The 20,190-nt window shown below is 39.5% G+C and overlaps 1 protein-coding gene across 11 annotated transcripts in view; it reads right to left on the bottom strand.

Moving 5' to 3' along the window:
- The window catches only part of ACACA (acetyl-CoA carboxylase alpha), a 318,748-nt gene that overhangs the window by 248,554 nt on the left and 50,004 nt on the right, over window positions 1–20,190 (bottom strand). Inside the window, exons 1-3 of one of the 11 annotated variants that reach the window (XM_064271373.1) lie at window positions 16,908–16,996; window positions 13,320–13,403; window positions 12,349–12,523 (exon numbers count right to left, since the gene is read on the bottom strand). The exons of 4 other annotated variants lie outside the window; for them this stretch is intronic. The gene's annotated coding sequence lies outside the window, so the exon portion shown is untranslated. Of the gene's footprint in view, window positions 1–10,635; window positions 10,713–12,348; window positions 15,061–16,907; window positions 17,021–20,190 lie in introns of those variants that run through there. 6 more of the 11 variants (XM_064271372.1, XM_064271374.1, XM_064271375.1 and 3 more) reach the window with 6 other exon arrangements.

Below are 20,190 nucleotides of genomic sequence, written 5' to 3' on the forward strand. Positions count from 1 at the left end.
CAGAAATTACCAAATAATGAAAAAAAAGGAATATAATACAACATTAAACATAATTAAAGAACTAAGGGAAAACACAGACAAAGAGCTAAAAGAAATAAGGTAAAACAATACACGAACAAAATAAGGATCTAATAAAAGAGATATTGCAACTGAAACGGACAATCACTGAAATGAGAGAATAACAGAAGGACTTAGCAACAGATTTAATCAGGCAGAAGAAAGAATAAGTGAATTAAGATAGGTGAAATTACAGATGCTGAAGAGCAAGAACAGAGGCAGAAGAAGGCTGAGCGCAGTTTAATGGAATTATGGGACAACAAGAGCCCTAATAGACACATGGTGGGAATTCTAGAAGGAGACGAAAGAAAGGGACAGAAAGAATATCTGAAGAAATAACAACTGAAAATTTCCCCAATCTAACAAAGGACAGGAATCTACAAATCTAAGAAGTTCAAAGAGCCCCAAGCAGGATACCCAAAAATGTCTATACCAAGACACATTATACTTAGGCTAAGATTAAGTGCTCCTTTCTCCTCAGAAACATGGGGAGGGCAGAAGGCAATGGAATGATATATTTAAAGTGCTGAAAAGAAAAACCTGTTAACCAAAAACAGTGTATCCAGCAAAACTATCCTTCAAGAATGAGAGTGAAATTAAAACATCCCCAGACAAACAGAAGCTGAGAGAGTTCATATCCACCAGACTAGCTGTACAAAAAATACTAATGGGAATTCTGTAGTGGAAGGGAAAAAACACTAGAAAATAAGTCAAAGCTATACATAAAAAGAAAGGTCCCTAATATCTTAGCTATCTAGGGTTGCTACAAAAGAAATACCACCCGAAATTCTCATAAAAAGACCAGACTTAATCGTCTGACTGAGACTAGAAGAATCCCGGCGGTCATGGTCCCTAAACCTTGTTGGCCCAGGACAGGAACCATTCCCGAAGACTACTCATCAGACATGGAAGGGACTGGACAATGGGCTGGAGAGAGATGCTGATGAAGAGTGAGCTACTTGTATCAGGTGGACACTTGAGACTGTATTGGCATCTCCTGTCTGGAGGGGAGATTGGAGGGTAGAGAGGGTTAGAAACAGGCAAAACGGTCACAAAAGGAGAGACTGGAAGAAGGGAGCAGGCTGCTCATTAGGGGGAGAGTAAATGGGAGTATGTAGTAAGGTGTATATAAGCTTATATGTGACAGACTGACTTGATTTGTAAACTTTCACTTAAAGCACAATAAAAATTATTTAAAAAAAAAAAGAAATACCACAAGTGGATGGCTTTACCAAACAGAAAATTATTCTCTCACAGGTTAGGAGGCTAGAAGTTCGAATTCTGGACACGAGGCTCTTGGGGAAGGCTCTAGGGGAAGATCCTTGTCTCTTTTCAACATTTGTGGGTATAGCATTCCTTGCAGATCTCCATGTGTCTTGGCATCAATCTTCCCCTGGATCTAGAAGGTTCTCAGAGCAGGGATCCCAGGTCCAAAGGATGTGCTCTGCTCCCGGCTCTTCTCTCTTGGTTGTAGTGAGGTCCCTCCTCTCTGCTCACTTCTGTCTCCTTGTATCTCTTGTAAGATAAAAGGTGTGACTCAAAGCAAGGATGTGATTTAAGTAAGGGCGTGACTTCAGTGGGGTGTGACTTGAGTTGAACTCTCTTCTAAGGCTGTAACTTAAGGTACAACCCACACTCATCCTGCCTCATTAACATACAGAAGTTAGGATTTACAACACATCACAAAATAGAGGACAATGACATCAGATCACAAAATGGAAGACAACCACACAATACTGGGAATCATGGCCTAGCCAAGTAGACATACTTTTGGGGGACAGAAGTCAATCCATGATACCTAATAAAGGTAAATGCATGGACAAGTATAAGGACTAGTAATAAGATATTTGTGCTTGATAATTCTAAATGTTTTGTCCTTCATGTTTTTTAATAACAAATACATAAAAAGCAAGGATAAAATTATGTTACAGGGCACAAGAAATATAAATTAGCAAAAACAATAACAAAGGAGGGAAATGGTACATACAAATTCTTGTATGTTACTGAAATTAAGTTGGTACTAACTTATCCTAGAATGTTGTAAATACTAACTGTTAAATGTAATATTCATGGTAAACACTAAGAAAATACGTAAAAAACGTACACAAAAGGAAAGGAGAAGGGAACCAAAAAGGCTCACTACAGTAAATGAACAAAACACAAAAGCAAGCAGTAGTAAAGGGCAAAGACAAAGAAGGTTTAAGACATACAAAACACAAATAACAAAGCGTCGGAAGTAAGTCACTTCTTATTAGTAATTACACTGAATGTAAATGGACTAAATGTTCCAGTCAAAAGGCAGAGAGTGGCAGAATGGATTAAAAAAACATGATCTAACTATATAATGTTTACAAGAGACACACCTTAAATCCAAGGACACAAATAGGTTAAAAGTGAAAGGATGGAAAAAAGCATTCCAAGCAAATAATAACCAAAAGAGAGCTGGAGTAGCAATCTTAATATCAGACAAGTAGACTTTAAGACAAAATCTCTTAGAAGAGAAAAAATGGACATTATATAGTGATAAAAGAGTCAACTAATCAAGAAGATTTAACAATCATAAATATTCACGTACCCAACATCAGGGCATCTAAATATATAAAGCAAATGCTGACAGAATTGCAGGGAGAAATAGTACTACAATAATAGTGGAGCCCTGGTGGCACAGTGTTTAAGAGCCTGGCTGCTAGCCAAAAGATCAGCAGTTCAAATCCACTAGCCACTCCTTGGAAACCATATGGGGCAGATCTACTCTGTCCCATAGGGTCGCTATGAGTCGGAATCAACTCAGTGGCACACAAAAAACAACAACAACAAACAATAATATTTGGAAACTTCAATATGCCACTTAAAAACTGGCTAGAACATCCAGAACGAAGAACAACAAGGAAACAGGGGACCCGACTAACACTATAAACCAACTAGACTTAACAGACATATATAAAACACGCCACCCCAAGACAGCACAATATATATTCTGCTCCAGTGCACATGGATCATTCTCCAGGACAGACCACATTTTAGTTCACCAACCAAGTCTTGATAAATTTAAAAAGATTGAAATTATACAAGTATTTTCTCTTACTACAACAGAGTGAAGCTAGAAATCAGTAACGGGGAAAAAAAAAATGGAAAATGCACCAATATATGGAAGTTAAACAATACACTATTAAACTACCAATGGATCATGGAAGAAATCAAAAGAGAAATCACAAATTTCTTAGAAACTAATGAAAATGAAAGCACAACATACCAAAACTTAATGCAGTGAAGGCAGTACTCAGAAGGAAACTTATAGCAATAAATGCCTACACACACACACAAAAAAAAGGAAGAAAAATCTCAAATCAGCAGCCTAACTTGACAACTCCAGAACCTAGAAAGAGAAGAACAAACTAAGCCTGTATCTACCAGAAGAAAGGAAATAATAAAGGTCAGAGAATAAATAAATAAAATCGAAAACAAACAATAAACCCACCAAACCCACTGCCGTCGAGTTGATTCTGACTCATATCAACCCTACAGGACAGAGTAGAACTGCCCCATAGAGTTTCCAAGGAGCGCCTGGTGGATTTGAACTGCCCACCTCTTGGTTAGCAGCCATAGCACTTAACCACTACGCCACCAGGGTTTCCGACAAACGATAGATAGAATCGATAAAACCAGAAGTTGGTTCTTTGAAAAAAATTAATAAAAGTGACAAACCTTTAGTCAGACTGACAAAGAAAAAAAAAAGAGAAAGGACGTAAATAACCAAAACAAGAAATGAAAGAGGGGACATTACAACCGACCTGATACAATAAAGAGAATTATGACAGAATATTATGAACAGCTATATGGCAACGAACTGGTTAACTTAGATGAAATAGATAAATTCTTAGCAGCACACAATCTACCCAAACTGATTCAAGAGGAAATAGTCTCAACAGACCTGTAACACCTGAAGAGATCGAACCAGTGATCAAAAACCTCCCAACAACAACAAAAAAGTCCCAGACCAGATGGCTTTACTGGAAATTCTACCAAACATTTAGAGAAGAATCAACACTAATACTGTTTAAACTCTTCCAAAAGATAGAGAAGGAAAGAATACCTAATTCACTCTATGGCGCAAACATAACCCTGATACCAAAACCAGAAAAAGATACCACAAGAAAACTACAGGCCAATATTCCTTATGAATACAGATACAAAAATCCTCAACAAAATACTAACAAACAGCATTCAACAGTATACTAAAAGAGTCAAAGAGTCATATACCATGCCCAAGTGGATTTACTCCAGGAATGGTTCACCATTAGAAAATCAATCAACTAAACACAATATCAATAGGACAAAGGAAAAGAACCATGTGATCATCTCTATCGATGCAGAAGAAACATTTGATAAAATCCAACAATGTTTCTTGGTGAAAATCCTAAAGAAGACTAGGCTAGAAAGGAAATTCCTCCATATGATTCAGGGCATATATGAAAAGCCAAGAGCCAACATTATACTTACTGGAGAAGGTCTGAGAGATTTCTCTTTGAAATCAAGAAAAATACAAGGGTGCCACTCTCCCTACTTCTATTCAATATTGTATTAGAAGTCCTAGCCAGAGTAATAAGACAAGAAAAACAAATAAAAGGCATCCAGATTGGAAAATAGGAAACCCTAGTAGGTAGCATAGCGGTTAAGTGCTACAGCTGCTAAAACCAAGAGGTCAGAGTTTGAATCTGCCAGGCACTCCTTGGAAACTCTATGGCACAGTTCTACTCTGTCCTATAGGGTTGCTGTGAGTTGCAATCGACTTGACGGTAGTGGGTTTGTTTTGTTTTGTTTAGACTGGAAAAGAAGTAAAATTTTCTCTATCCGTGGATGACATGATCCTATATATATAGAAAATTCCAAAGAGTTCACAAGAAAACTTCTAGAACTAATAGAAGAATTTAGCAAAGTTTCAGGGTGCAAGGTCAACAAACAAAAATCAGTTAGGTTTTTATACACTAGCAATGAGAAATCTGAAAGGGAAATTAGGAAAAGAATTCCATTTATGACAGCATCTAAGAGAATAAAATACCTAGGAATAAATCTAACCAGGGACATGAAGGACATATACAATGAAAACTATAAAACACTGCCGAAAGAGATTAAAGAAGACTTAAATAAATGGAAACATTTTCCATGTTCACGAATTGGAAGACAATATTGTTAAGACATCAATACTACCCAAAGTAATCTACAGATTCAATGCAATCCCAGCCAAAGCTCCAACAGCCTTCTTTACAGAAAATAAAAAAGCCAATCCTCAGCTTTGTATGGAATGGCAAGAGGCCCTGAATAGCTAAAGCAATGTTAAAAGAGAAAAACAAAGTAGGAGGACTGACACTTTCTGATTTCAAAACATACTATACAGATACCATAAGGACCCACGGTGGCACAGTGCTTTGGCTGCTAACCAAAAGGTGGGTGGTTCGAACCCACCAACTGCTCTACAGGAAGACGATATGACAATCTGCTTCCATTAAGATTTGCAGCCTTGGAAAGTCCATGGGGGCAGTTCTACTCTGTCCTATAGGGTTGTTATGAGTCAGAACTGACTCGACAGCAATGGGTTAGGTTGGGTTATACAGCAACAGTAATCAAAACATCCTGGTACTAGCATAACAATAGATACAAAGACCAAAGGAATAAAGTTGAGAGTCCAGAAATGAACCCACACATCTATGGTCAACCGATTTTTTTTCATAAGGGTGCTGCTATTGGGGAAAGAAGAGTCTCTTCAATAAATGGTGCTGGGAAAACTGGATTTCCACGTGCAGAAGAATGAAACAGGATCCAAGCCTCACACTATACACAAAAACAAATTCAAAATAGATTAAGTACCTAAATGTGCAAATTAAAACCATAAAATTCTTAGCAGAAAAAGCAGGGGCAACGCCGTCAGGCCTAGCTTTTAACAATGGATTATCTAACATAATAACACAAGCACGATAAGCAAAACACAAAATAAATAAGACCTCATAAAAATTCAAAACTTTTGTTCGTCAAAATAGTTTACCAAAAAAGTGAAAACACAAACTACCGACTAGGAGAATATCTTTGGAAATCATATATCCAACAAGAATCACTAACATAAAACTTTGGCAACTTAACGACAAAATGACAACCCAATCATAAAATGGGCAAAGGATGTGAATGGACATTTCACCAAAGAATACATTCAAATGGCCAGTGAACACATGAAAAGATGCTCAGTGTCATTAGCCATCGGAGAGATGCAAATCAAAACCACAATGAGATACCACTTCACTACCACTAGAATGGCTAAAATTAAAAAAAAAAAAATTAAAATAACAAATGCTGGCAAGGATGTGGGGAAATTGGAGCCCTTACCCATTGCTAATAATGGGATGTAAAATGGTACAGCCATTGTGGAAAAGTGTAGCAGTTCCTCAAAAAACTAAGAATAGAACTACCATATGATCCAGCAATTCAACTCCTAGGTATATACAGAAAAGACTTGAAAGCAGAGACTCAGAGACTTGTACATCAATGTTCACTGCAGTACTATTCACAATAGACAAAAGGTGGAAACAACCTAAATGCCCACCAACAGATGAATGGATAAACAAAATATGGTACATACATACAGTGGAATGCTACCCAGCCAGTATAAGAAATAAAGTCTTGATACAGGCTACAATATGGATGGAGCTGGAAGACGTTATGCTTAGTGAAATAAGTCAATCACAAAAGAACAAATATTGTTTGACCTCGCTTATATAAAAAGACAAGAAAAGGCAAATGTATAAAGAACAAAGTTTACCAGGGATGGAAGGGAGTGGGAAAGAGGGGGTTAACAGTGATAGAAATATTGCATTGATTAAGGGTAGGTTTGCAAAGTTGATTACTGTAATTGCTGTCAAAAATTGTACAATAAATAGTAAAAAAAAAAAATTTTTTTTAAATAAATAAATAGTACACCTGTAAAAAGTAGAATTGGCAAATTCAACTTGTATGTGATAGATATATTTACAACACTGACAAAAAAAAAGAGTAGCTGCTGAGGCTGCTTATGTACAACATAAAACCTCATGGGATTTGGTTTGGAGGTTTACGGTCATAGTTTTATGAGATATCCCAGTTAATTGGCCTAATAACGTGTCCACTGCTTCTGTCCTAACTCCTAGTTCACTGTGTAGTCCCTGGGCTCTTAAAAACTTACAAGCAGCCATCCAATGCATGACAAGTGGTCTCTCTTTGCCTGGAGCAACAGAGGAAGAAGAGTCAGGAATAGGAGGATATTAGTATATGGCCAATTGCCTTCATGAACAACTGCCTCCTTTGCCATGAGACAAGAAGAACTGGATAGTGTCTAGCTACCACTGCTGAACGTTTTGATCAAAGATTCTACAGAATCTTTGGATTTCCACATACAGAAAAATGAAACAGAATCCAGAATCTTTGATCAAAATGGGGAAAATGCAGACCCAAATTTCAAATTCTCATGGACTCCATACTTTCTGGAGTCAAAGGGGCTAAAAGAACCCTGAAACTACTGCCCTGAGATAATCTTTAAGCCTTAAACCAAAAATATTTCTTGAAGTTGTCTTAAAACCAAACAACAGGTTAGCTTAACTAGTAAAAAATGTCTGCCAGGAGCATTATGCTCTTTTAAGAACTATCTATATGAGATCAAACTGAAAGCAGGAACTTGAAAGATTAGACAGAAATCTTAAGTGGTAGTGAATTTATGTTAACAGAGGAGGACCAATGCCGAAAAAGTGGGTGAGAATGGTTACACAACTCAAAGAATGTAATCAACGTCACTGAATTGTACATGTAGAAACCGCTGAATGGTGTATGTTTTGTTGTGTTATCCTCAATATGAATAAAATTATATTTAAAAAAGAAAACTCTATGGAGCACACTTCTACCCTGACACACGTGGGGCCACCATGAATAAGAACTGACTCAACAGTAACTGGTTAGAGATATGAGAACTAAACATGATGCATGACTCTTGACTAGGTCATATATTAAAACACACACACACATAGCTATAGAAGACATTACTAGGACAAGTGAGAAAACTTAAAATGGACTATATGTTAGATATAAACATACGAATATTAAATTGGGAGGATATGGCATTATGGAGCCCTGGTGGCACGGTAGTTAAGCATTTAACTGCTAACCAAAAGGTTGGCAGTTCGAATCCTCGGAAACCCTATGAAGCAGTTCTATTCTGTCCTATAGGGTAGCTGTGAGTTGGAACTGACTTGATGGCAATGGGTTTGGTTTTTGGTTAATGGCATTAAGATTAATTAGAAGAATGTCCTAGTTCTTGAGAGAAACATGCAGGAATATTTAAGGGTGAAATGTAATGAGGCCTGCAACTTAGAAATGGTTAAAAGAAATTATATATGTATGTATATACATACATACATATATATAAAGAGACAGAGAAAGACAAAACAAATACAGTATGACAAATGGTACAACCACTATGGAAAACAGGACACCACTTTCTCAAAATATTAGAAATAGAAACTGCCTTAAGATCCTACAATTCTACTTCTAGGTATATATCCTAGAGATCTAATACTAAAGACACAATCAGGCATACACACATCTATGTTCAATGTCACACTATCCATAACAGCAAAAAGGTGGCAACAGCCTAAGTGCTTATCAACAGACAAATGAATAAACAAAATGTGGTACACACATACAACGGAATACTATGTAGCCACAAAGAGTAATGACGAGTTCCCAAAATATAATGTGGATGAAACTACAAGTCATTACGCCGTGTGAAATAAGTCGATCACAAAAAGACAAACACTGTATGATGACTCTAACTGATTAGTGATTACCAGGGAAAACGGAGGCTAACGGTGATGGAAATATTGCATTGATTAAGGGTAGGGTTACATAGCCGATTATTGTAATTATTGTCAATAACCTATAAAAATTTGAATTGGCAAAAGTTGTGATAGATGTATGTACAACAACGACAAAAAAAAAAAAAAAACACAGCTGCTGGGGCTGCTTATGTACAACCAAAAACCACTAACATTCACTGATGGTTACCAGGGATAGGTGGGAAAGGGGTGGAGATCACTCTCCAGATAGTAGACACTTGTTATTTTGGGAGACAGAAAATATTACGCCAAATGTGGGTGAAATGTATACAGCCTGACCAAGGTAAATGTCACTAAGAAATATGCAAGAATAAAAGGATGTTTTTATGCTAGGACATATACAACAGTGTAACAACTAAATAATAGGAGTGTGGACACATGTATGTGTACAAGTTTAAAAATACATATGTATGTGTATATAGGTAGGCATATATAGATGTATCTATATGCCTGTGTATATACATATGTAAGTGTATGCATTCATATATGTCTACATATGCAATAAAGCACATAGGGGTTACAAACATGAATATTTATTAAACACCTTGTGCGACTGGTTTACACAGTCTGAAGGCTTAGGATCATTGTTTCATGGGACAACTCAATCAACTGGCGTATCATAGTTCATAAAGATAATATTCTACATCCTAGTTTGGTGAGGAGCATCTGGAGTCTTAAAAGCTTGCAAGTGGCTATCTAAGATACAACTATTGGTCTCTACACATCTGGAGTATAACAGAATGAAGGAAACCAAAGGCTCAGAGAAGAAACTAGTTCACAGGACTGACAGTCTATACAAATCATGACCTAGTCTACACAAAACGAGAACTAAATGGTGCCTTGCTACCATTACCAACCGTTCTGTTCAGGAACAAAATACATGGATCTTGATAGAATAGGAGCAAAACGTAGAACAGAATTCAAGTTCTCAAAAAGTTCAGACTTATTGGACCATTTGACACTGGAGGATTCCCCAAGACTACCGCCCTGAGATGCTCTTTAAACCCTGAAACTATTCCATGAGGTCATCTTTTTTTTTGCAAATTTTACCTTATTTCTTCCAAGAATCTTATAAATTAGACTTACTAATCTCTTTTTATTTATTATTGTGCTTTAAGTGAAAGTTTACAAATCAAATCGGACTCTCATACAAAAATTTATAAACACCTTGCTATATACTCCTAATTGCTCTCCCCCTAATGAGACAGCACACTCCTTCCCTCCACTCTCTCTTTTCATGTCCATTCAGCCAGCTTCTGACCCCCTCTACCCTCTCATCTCCCCTACAGACAGGAGATGCCAACATAGTCTCATGTGTGTCTACTTGATCCAAAAAGCTCATCCTTCACCAGTATCATTGTCTATCCCATAGGCCAGTGCAATCCCTGTCTGAAGAGTTGGTTTTGAGAATGGTTCCTGTCTTGGGCTAACAGAAGGTCTGGGGACCATGACCTCCACGGTCCTTCTAGTCTCAGTCAGATCATTAAGTCTATTTATGAGAATTTGGGGTCTGCATCCCATTGCTCTCCTGCTCCCTCAGGAGTTCTAGGTTGTGTTTCCTTTCAGGACAGTCATCGGTTGTAGCCAGGCACCATCTAGTTCTTCTGGTCTCAGGCTAATGTAGTCTCAGATTTATGTGGCCCTTTCTGCCTCTTGGGCTCATAATTACCTGTGTCTTTGGTGTTCTTCATTTTCCTTTGCTCCAGGTGTGTTGAGACCAATTGATGCATCTTAGATGGTTGCTTGCTAGCATTTAAGACAGTGGGATGTAGAACAGAATGTTTTCTTAATAGATTTTATTATGCCAATTGGCTTAGATGTCCCCTGAAACCATGGTCCCCAAACCCCCACCCCCATGAGGCCATTTTTTAGCTAAATAACAGATTGGCTCATAAAATAAACAATATCACTTGTGAGTACTATGCTCCTTTACAAAAATCACCTGTACGAGACCAAACAGTCAACACTTATTCTAAAGCAAAGGCAAGAAGGTAAGGGGGCAGGGAAATTAAATTACTGGTAACAGAACCAGAACAGAAATAATGAGAAAGTTGACATACTGTGTAAAATGTAACCAATGTCAGGACAAATTGTGTAGAAACTGTTAAGTGAGAACCTAATTTGCTGTGCAAACTTTCACCGAAAACAGTATTATTTTTAAAAATACATAGCAAAATGTTAACAGGTGAATCTAGGTCAAGTATAGAGTGGTATTTACTGTAACATTCTTTTCAACTTTTCGTAGGTTTAAAATTTTTCAAAACAAAAAGTTGGGAAAAATATTTACCTCCCATGCATTCTTTGTCAGGATGCTACTGGAAGGTATTTTCCTCCAAAATGAGGGAATAAACCAATAATAAGGAAGAGATAGGAAATAATTTCTCCACAGCAAAAGAGAAGTAAAGATGATCCCCAGGATGATGGTGAAGAAGTTCAAGATGACTGCTATGTACCAGCTGCAGAGGGCAAGCAATTTAGACTGGAACAGTCAGAAAAGTCTGAGAGAAATTTTACAGAAGATAAAAATGAGTGAAATGTTTGATCCTTCTCAATGTCCTGAGGGATTTAGAAAACTGGTAAAGAGTGAGACTGAATGAATGGTAAGTACACAGAAAACAGAGCAAGCAGAAATCAAGACCATTATTAACTCCAGGAAAAGAGTTATGTAGGATAGAAGAGTAATCATGGGATATTACCCAACTAAATTCTATGTGGCATTTACACATTCTTAATAATATAAAGACTGAACACAGAAATATCCAAAGTTAAAATATCACTCATCTGGGTAGTTAATAGTGGGGATTGGGAAAGGTAAAAGTGAGCCGTGAAGGTAAAGAGAGAAAAGAAAGCTGAATCCTCTCCTTCTATAGTAAGACATCAATAGATAATGCCTATTAAGAAAAATCAAGAAGTAGCAAGGTAAGTATTTTACAGACAAGCAGGTATATAACAAATACATCAGCTAAAAGAAATGAAAGCGGAAAAGGAATAATGAGGGGAAGCTCTAAGGACTACTGTTTTTTTCTAACCAATTATGTGGAATTATACAGTATTTTAAATTATGTGCATGTACAACTTTGAAGAAAATAAGTATGTGAAAATGTCTTCCCTATAACATTAAAGGAAGAAACCAAAGTCGTGTAAAGTGTGCATCATCTGTATAAAAAGTGGGTGGAGGAAAAATACATATAAGCATCTGCTTGAATATGCATAGAATGTCTGGAAATTATTTTAAAATTAGTAACATTAAATTTAAATTAAAATATTTGATAGTAATTATTAAAAATTTTAAGAAATTAACACTGGTTGCCTCTGACGACACTGTACACCCTTGTATACTTCTTGAATTTTGAACTATGTGAATGTGTTATCTGTGTATTACCTACTTAGGAGGTAGCGGTGGCTTCAGTGGTAGAGTTCTCGCCTTTCATACAGGAGACGTGGGTTCAGTTCCCAGCCAATGCATCTCATGTGCAGCCACCACGTGTCTATCAGGGGAGACTTGGATGCTGCTGTGATGCTGAACAGGTTTCAGCGAAGCTTCTAGATAAGACAGACTAGGAAGAAAGGCCTGGTGATCTACTTCTAAAAAGCATTAAAACCCAACGGATCACAACGGTCCAATCTGCAACCGATCGTGGGAAGTTGCAGGACCCAGCAGTGTTTCATTCCATTGTGTATAGGGTTCCCGTGAGTTGGGAGCAACTCAACAGCAGGTAACAACAACCACTTACTTAAAATCTTTAAAATTTCATTTATTTTTAAGTAAGTTTAATAAAAAGCTTTCCCAGTTAATTCCATGCTACTATGATCCCTTAGCCCATAGCTGCCTAAGCATTTAGCTAAGCAACTTGTATGCCACTCACTTATTTATTAATACGTGTTGCTGTGTAATTGACTCTGAGTTATCACCTCAATAAGGCTTGAAAAAGTCATTATCTCTTCCAATTGTTTTAGACTTACCACCCCCAACACCTCACAACTCTGTACAAACACTAGGCTTTTTTTGTAGGCTGAGTGCCTCATCAGAATTCAAATGAGTATTTGACTTACAAAACTAGGGGGCATGAATCACGAACAGGGTGTGTATTTCAAATATTAGTCTCTGGAAACACTTAGAGGACTCCAGATAAAAAGTCATTCTGTAAATTCAAAAACCTCTGGGATTATGAATCAATTCACGCTCATAATTTTATTTCACTGAGCAGCATTTAGATAAGCTGAACCCATGATGCAGATGGGTCAGTGACCATCCAGTGAGCATCAGGGATAAAAATAATTTCCTCCTTGAGGAAATATTGATGTTTACCCCCACGTCCTCTGGATGTGTTAAGGCATTGTAGTTTACATTACCTGGCAGAAATTTAGAGCTGGAGAAATTTACAAGTTAAAGCAGAAATTCCTAATTCTTCTGGAGTTACAGCATCCTATGCAGTCCTAGGGAGACAGTTTTAAGTTAAAAATAATAAAGAACTCTCAAATAATTAGAGCATGTGCCCCATAATGCATTTGGTCAGACTGTGAGCTGCCTATAGCTAGAAGTTTTCAGCATGAGTATTAGATAAAATGGAGCCCTCTTGGCACAGTGGTTACAGATCTTGGCTGCTAACCAAAAGTTTGGCAGTTCAAATCCACCAGCCACTGCTTGGAAACCCTATCGAGTAGTTCTGCTCTGTCCCATAGGATCACTAGGAGTCGAAATCGATTCAATGGCAATGGTTTTGGTTTTATTAGATAAAATATTCATATTAAGTAGAAAACTGGACTAGAAAATCCCTAAGGTACTTTCCAATACTACAAGTTTTATTAAATTTTTGGGTTTATGAGATGCAATCAAAGGGAAATTGAATACCTTGCCTTGTTGGGCTGGGAATACTACTAAATGTTGAAGCACAAACAACCCACCTATCCATTCTTCTGGTGCTAATCTGTTGATATCATTCCTAATAAACTTAACTAACCAAGCTCCTATCAACCTACTATCCTCCCAACTCAGAGCATGGGTAAATACCTGCATATACATGTATGCAAACACATGACTAAAGATAGATTTGAAAGCTGTCTACAAAAACAGAGGATAATTTTTAGGAACTTCATTACTGAGTGTACTTTTAATTTCTGTTGTATGGAATAATCAAATATTCATAAACAAGATCTTATACCTCATGAAAAAGATTCTCCAAAACTGACTGAAACTGTTTTTCAAACTTAATTCCAGGAGTTTATTTGGAATTTTCAAACTTTGTGTTAACATTCAAAAGATGAAAATCATTTATACATGCTTATTCTAAAGTATCTAGGATAACCACTTTATAACTAGTACTTCCATGCAATTTCAATTCCTGATATCATGGGACGGTAAAGATCATTGCGGTTATTCACATAAAGGAGAATAAGTACGGCAGGCTGAAAGAGTGGAATGAGTTCAAGTCTCAAATAATATCACTGGATAGTGGAACCAATTGAGGTCACCAAACTTCAAGTAAGGCCCTTAACATCCCTTTTTGTTAAAGCCACTTTTCACTTGCCTCCTTAAACATTATGAGATTTAATGGTAGTCTGAATAAATAACAAATTGGTAAGAGAAGTGGATCACTAGAGCACACATATTAAGACTGACTGGCTAAACTAGGTCCTACCAACAGGTTTATATTCTTTGTGTAAGCGCACAAGTCATGAGTTTCCCATTTATTTAAAATCACTTTTAAATAGTCTATTATATTCAAGTTGTAACACTCAATTAAAAGTTTTCTAAAATTAAAGAAACAAAAAAACTAAGCACTAATCTGTTGAAATGAAAGATTGATGAAGTTTTCCTTCAAAAATATGTCACCTCAATAGTTAATTTTTTTCAGCCACTTTGTAGTGTTCATTTACTTCTTTGTAATCTTATGTTTTAAGGACTTAGAAAAACTGTAACTGCATAGCTCCTATCATTATTAATCTTTAAGAACATGTTAGATAATAATACAACTTATTTTCCTGACTTTTAAAGATTCTCCTCTCCCAATTGAAAATTCTAATTTCTAACGTATTATTCCAACAATTTTTATTTATTTCTCCTTTCAACCAAGACTATAATATTAGGATACTACTTATCCAGGAAAAAAAAAAAAAAAATGAAAAGGACAGAAAAATACTTGCCCCAGACCTGTTAAGCCAGTCTGTGTGACAGGTAAAAAAAAAAAAAAAAAAAAAAAACTGTTCTAGTCACTGACTGAAAGGAAATAGAGTGTTACATAGTCATCTACACTTGGATCTCTTCACAGCACTTGAGAGAGGCAACATCAGATGAGAGAGTTCTCTCTGGGGCTGACTTTACAATGAACTTTAAATTCATTAAGTGAAATGCCATCATTTCCCTAACTTTCCTCCCACTTTAAAAACAATCAGATCTTATGCTCGATGTATTTCCATTCTGCCCTGGCAAATCAAAAAGAAAACAGACAGACAAAAAAACACAAAATTTTGCAACACCAACACAGGCAGCTTCGTAAGTTAATACTTTGTCCATGATATACACCACTTTACAATGTTTGTAAATTACGTCTTGTGTTCACAACAATTCTCCAGTTGGGTATTAAATAGTATTTAGAAAAGAGAAAACTGAAGTAAGAGAAGTGGGAAGAAGCTTAGAAGCTTGCTACTTTGTAGCAAGCAAGGACCTACCTGGATACTACTAACAGCAGTCCTGCTCTACTAGACCACAAGGCTTTCCTGAAAAAACTACTAGACCACAAGGCTTTCCTGAAAAGTACCTGTCAAATAGGCAGCACAGAAATCCTTCTCATCACAGACATTCAAAACATTCCCACCAAGAAGCAAGAAACAAATCAGAGTATTCCTACCCACTGAGGAAGAGGAAGCCATGTAACCAAAGTATGCTTCTCAATCTCCATTATAGCACTGGGGGAAAAAATTAATGAATGAAACCAGAGACTCAAGGGAGAACAATTTCTGAGACTGAAGAGGGAGGTTATAAGGTTTATTCTGCACATTGGGAAATTTCTGAAACACCACTTAGTTACAAAAGTTATCAGGAAGTCCTAGGTTCTTTTTGATTTAGGTCTTAAACCCCCAAAACAAAAATATCTGAAATTTAAGTATTTCTCCTATCTATCTAAGTAGTCACATTCTCCTTAGTATCTATAAATTCCACAAAGTCTACATGGGGTTCCTAATTTGTAGAGTTGATTCCAAGTGTCCACTACTGTACCCTTGCCCTTCTCCAAATCCAAAAATAATGTTGGCGTTGACCCTGGCAGGGCCTTCACGCGTATTTTCCCCTGAAATCACTAGCCTCACATCACCTAAGTCCTATCTCCAGCGGCTTCCCTTGAGCAGTCTGGCAAACGGGAAGGAGAGAGTAACAACAGGCACAAACATTTACTACGTCCCTCACAGAAAACATAGAATCCTGAGAGCAGGGACAACCCACTTTCCCACGATACAAAGACACAGCAAAGCTGCACCCCACCACACCTTATTCCGCACGAAAAAGGAAGAGACTTTCCATGCAACTAGACCCAACCCTCGACATCTGCCTCACGTGGGTCTTCTCCCCTTCCCAAGCCCAGGATCGGATTGGGGAGAGAGGTCTGGAAAGGAACCAGACCACGTGGGCACTAGGGGTGGGTGGACGGCGAGCTCCAGGCACACGCCCCGGCCCCTTTCTGGGGCCCTGGGCTATACGCCTCTCAGTTCCGGGGTGCGAGAGCCCCACCGAGACCTCAGGCGCCTACACGTCTCCCAAGCTGCGGCCTCAAGGCCCCAGAACTGCACTGCGGGCTGGGCTGCTGGTGCAGGGTCTGGCGAGGATGGAGCCCGGGCCGCGTGCGAGCGCAGGCTGGGAGGTGGCCCACTGCCTGCGCGCCGCGGCCCCTGCCGGCCCCAGCTTCTCCAGGTCCCAGGCCGCTGGCTCGGGGCGGCCCCTCATCGTACCTCGAGGCAGCGGCGTCCGCAATCCGGCGGCCTGGGAGACCCTGCGCGGACGCGGGGCTGCGTGTGAGGAGACGCCGGCCGCTCCGGCGATGGCTGACAAGCGCGCAGCTCCAGGCCGGCCGGGCACACGGGGAAGGGGCGGGGCTTCGTGGGAGCCCGCCCCGCTCCTATCCCTGCCTCCCAGCTCAGCCCGCGAGCCCCATGAGGTGACTACGTCCGGGGTTACTCCAGGCCGTTCACCTCCGACCCCGCTCGGGGATGCGGCGCGGACCGGCCCGCCGTGGGGGCGAGGCGCGGTCCCGAAGGGCCCGGCCGCGGCCAATGGGAAGGCGGCGCGGGGCGGGGCGACGTGAGGCGATGCCGATGGTCCGAGCGCGGCTCTGCCACTCCCGGCTGAGCGGCGAGAGGGCGGGCGGGCTTCGGGCGGTTGCGGAGCCCTAGGCTCTCGCCGCCCCTTCCCGCGGGTAGACTCTTCCTCCCGGCAGAGAGGGCTGTGGGGTAAAGGGCCCCACATGCATCTTCCATCTGGGTAAAGGCGCCTGGGACTCAGAAAGTGAGGGGCCAGGACCGGTCGGCCTGTAGCCAGGACTAGGGTGCTCAAACAAGGCGGACCTTGCATAGACCTTATGGTGTTAATCCCACACCACCTGAAGAGGCGTCCATGAGTTGCCCAGGATTACACATGCTGCTTTCCAAGTCGGTGCAGTCTAACCCCTATTCTGGAACTCCATATCCAGCCCCTTTGGCTCGGTCCTCAGCCCCCGAAGCAGCTCACCCTAAAGTGATCTGAGGTGCTGGATCCCGGAGACTTAGAAAAGAGAGCTCACTGAGATGGGCAGTGTTCCAAAACACAACAGTCTTCTGCCTACCCCAGGAAGGGAAAATAGGTGGCAGCCAGTTTGTAACTTCTCCGATTGGCAAATGCCACCCATCCTCCAGGGTGGTTACACCAAGCCTTTGAGATGGGGTCAACCAGTTCCTCTAGTTTTGCCACTTATTTCATAGCAATGCTTTTTTGGTGGCTGTTTGTTAAAAATCAGTAGTAACTAGGGGATGGAAAGAGTCCCAACACATAATACAATTGGGCGGGAAGAGAAAGAAAACTGGAGGTGGGCCTTTTGCACGTCAGAAGAAAGGAATAAGTTCTAACCCCTTCCAAGAAATTATGGAGCACCCAGAGTACTTTCCTGGTCCTTACACAAGCAAGTGATAGAGGCCAGAAGTGCAGAAGGTAACAAGCAATTGGGAAGAAATTCTATGCCAGAGGGCACAAAATGAATAAAATACACACCCCAGAAGTTACTGGGTAGAAGCGGAGGCAGGAAGAAAGAAGATACTGATCTACAAGGAACAATACATATTCATCTAGGAACCCTCATAACACCACTAACTGGTGGCTTCTCCAAGAGTTTACCAACCCATTTTTAAGTGTTTATGTCGTGGAGTCAATTCCCACTTGCAGCAACCTTGTAGGACAGAGTAGGACTGCCCCACAGGGTTTCCAAGGCTATAATCTTTACGGAAGCAGACTGCCACATCTTTCTCCTGCGGAGCAGCTGGTGGGTTTGAACCGTTGACCTTTGCTCCCTTTTTAAATAATAGGGATTAGAAATAAATTGGGAAATGAGATATGGACTTTATAGAAGTGACCCATATTTCACAATAACTGCCCTCCTGGGATGCAGCTGTCAGTTGAACAAACATAGGAAAATTCAGAACTTTTGTAAAAAAAAAAAAAAAGATACTTGAGCAAGACTTCTTGGTTTAACAAGACATTTGATTTGACTGAATAAAAATGTGGCCTGGGAAGCAGGACGCCTTACCTGTACCCTAATAGTGCTATCTGAAGCTGGCATGAAGGAAGTAACTTTAGACAGAACCAAAAACCTTGAAGTTGGCTCTTTTATTTTTCATCTACTTCTCCTAGTTCCTATTAATAGGAATTCTCCCCAGAATTCTTTCTTAGCAATGTTGCTGTGTATCAGCTTTAGGAGCACTGCAAAACCAAGATTTACCCTCAATAACTGTCCTTGTATGAAAATTTAAGAAGCTCAATGGTTAAGTGCTTGGCTTCTAACTGAAAGCCTTATGGCTGGAATCCACCAGCAGCTCTGTGGGAGCATAAACCTGACAATCTGCTCCTGTAAAGATCACAGCCTAGGAAATCCTATGGGGCAGTTCTACTCTGTACTACAGAATCCCTGTGAGTTGGAATCGACAATATGAAACCTTTGTAAGCCCTTGCATGTCCTGCTTTTGACCTCACTGATTATTTGAAGAAATTGAGCTCTCTAAATAACTAGCTAAGGAAGGGCCTAACGAAAGCTAAAGTGAAAGAAATGAATTATGCTGCACCAAAACCACTCACATAGGACCTAATAATCTAATTGTTATCACCAAATGTTAGGACAACTGGGCAGAGAAATGGGCAAGGAACTGTGTCTTTAAGACAGTACACCTAGAATTTCAACAACCCCTAAGTATTGTTTGGCACATGCCACAACCTGCCCATCTCTAGATTCTTTAGAGCTGTTGCATGAGTTCTTGCCATGCAAGCCATTATGTCTGTAAGAGGCAGGGGAGGAGAGCCAAAGCATGGGGAGAACTTACTATACAAGATTAAAAGTGGAAGAGAAGGGGGTGAGTGATACATTTCTAGAAGCTGAAACTGTTTTTGTTATCGAGTACCATCGAGTCAGCCCCAGTTCATAGCAACCTCATGTGACAGAGGAGAACCGTTCCATAGTGTTTTCTTGGCTGTAGTCTTTACAGAAGCAGATTGCCAGGTCTTTTTCCTGTGGAGCCGTTGGGTAGATTCGAACTGCCAGCCTTTCAGTTAGCAGCTGAGCATTTAACCATTCTGCCTCCAGGGCTCCTTGAAGCTAAAGGTCCCAAGTATCAAATGGCTTCCTGGGTTTTCAAGATGGCTGCATAAAAGCATCAGGGATTTGTCCTAAGCATCCTAGCTACCTTACAACATCAAAGATGGTATCATCCTTCTGTGGGGAAAGTCAGAAAGGTCTAAGAGGGGTCCCTGTCTTTAAGTGATGACAATCTAGTTGGGAAGCTAACACTAAAAGAGTGTCTACTTCTAGCTCCTTAGATTACAGCAATGTGAATTTGTAAGAGCCATAGATGGGAAGAGGATAAATTCTCATAAAAATGATAAATTATCATTAAAAAAAAAAACCCAGAAATACATAAACAATATGCATGTCACTGTCCAGGTAGCTCCATTTAGCACTTTATTATCAATTCTAGTTTAGGGCAGTGTCTCTCAAAA

Source organism: Loxodonta africana, chromosome 18, assembly GCF_030014295.1.
Source record: "Loxodonta africana isolate mLoxAfr1 chromosome 18, mLoxAfr1.hap2, whole genome shotgun sequence".
In the NCBI taxonomy this organism is placed as follows: Eukaryota; Metazoa; Chordata; class Mammalia; order Proboscidea; family Elephantidae; genus Loxodonta; species Loxodonta africana.